Source organism: Poecilia reticulata, linkage group LG17 (assembly GCF_000633615.1).
Source record: "Poecilia reticulata strain Guanapo linkage group LG17, Guppy_female_1.0+MT, whole genome shotgun sequence".
Lineage (NCBI taxonomy): Eukaryota > Metazoa > Chordata > Actinopteri > Cyprinodontiformes > Poeciliidae > Poecilia > Poecilia reticulata.
In genome coordinates, this window is record NC_024347.1 from 25,124,659 (window position 1) to 25,126,319 (window position 1,661).

Sequence of the window (1,661 nt, forward strand, 5' to 3'; positions counted from 1 at the left end):
TTTTTTAAGCTCTCTGACTGTTTCTATGAGCAGTAGAGACTCAAATGGAAGCATAGAGCTACATGTGACTCATAAATATTGGCACATAAGTATTTCTGAAGGATTATGAAGTGAAAAAATAGCACAAATTGGTAATAAATCTGAACTGTTTATCCTTTAMTGAGCTCAACCTTTTATGTTGGGTTTCAGTAACAGTGCTCTCTGTTAGACTACACAATGCAGAGCACAATTCAATAAAATATGATTTTCTGTTTGAAACAATTGATGCTTTTATATTCAACAGCYTTTACCAAACTATGCTCACCTACGTACACATTCATCAATGAGTCTTCATCAAATGTGAGCAGCAAGTATCATTTGTTGTTGCGAYGCTGCTTTTATTCGACCTGATTTTCTAAGCTYCTTTTTTTCCTGACTTGRTGCTGAGGTGGGCACTCATGCTATGCTGCGGTTACAGCGCGGTAATCTGCAAGGCTTTAAGCTGACAGTCGAGAGAGCGCCGAGGGCCAACAGTAAGCCAGCTTCACGCGGGGGAAAATATGGCGACRATAAGGTTTTCTGCAGTTGACGCCATCACAAAATGCACAGCTCTAATTAACATCATAATATCAGCATTRACAGGAATTAYCAAAAGAAGTGGAGGCACATGCAAAACTCGTGCAGTARGTAAAGATGAGTTTGAGGAGAAAGATAGAGAGGAMAAGTAGAAAAGGGAACAGGGTCAGAAAGAAAAAAGAAAAAAAGATCCTGTCATCGACAGATTGGTAAACCCACACTAGTCCATTTTCYGCCAATATAGTCTTTTGAGCCTCTTGAATCTTGACTGGTTCAAAAACTTCTGTATTGATTTTACTTGATTTCAGTGAGAAATGCTTCACCAAAACATATTGATTGATAAACTTTAAATACTTTGGCAACTATCCAAGTGAATGAAGATCACACTTGGGGCTCTTCTGGATTCTGATCTCAGGCTCCAATTTACCAATACCTATAAACTCTCCATAGCTCASATTATGACATGCTAATAACACAAAACGTTGCAACTTCGTTTCATCACAAAATCAAAGTCATGTAGAGTCACTAAGTGTGTCCAGGATACGGACGACAGGATTTGTCAGAATTTKCACAAGCTAAATGCAAAACAAAAGTTAGATGTCATTGTTTTTGATCTGAAAAATAACTGGTTAGAAATCAGCAATYAAATAGACTCAACAAGTGTAAACTATCCATTAAAGTTTTTTGTCAAGTACACCAACAAGTGTACAAACATTGCCAGAATACTAAAAATACAAAACAAATCTGGTGCTTTATTTTTTTGTAGATTAAATGACTGTTTTTGGTGTCTTTACAGGTAAACATTAATCAGTCAACTGCAGCTTATCCAAAATAAAGCTTCTTTACTCTCTTGCAAGGTAYTTTAATTCATTTGTTTGTGACTAATACAAACGGTAKGTGGCCTGAAGCTCTTTTCCAGTCATATTAACTACTCAAAGAGCTTTACACTGAAGCCACATTAACACATTCACACTCACATATATAAACCAATGCTCAGATCAGTAGGGAACTTGGGGTTGAGTGCCTTGCCAAGGGAAACACTGACGTATGACGGAAGAAAACAGGAGTCAAGCCCACAACCTTCCAGTTACAAACTCTTTACACCA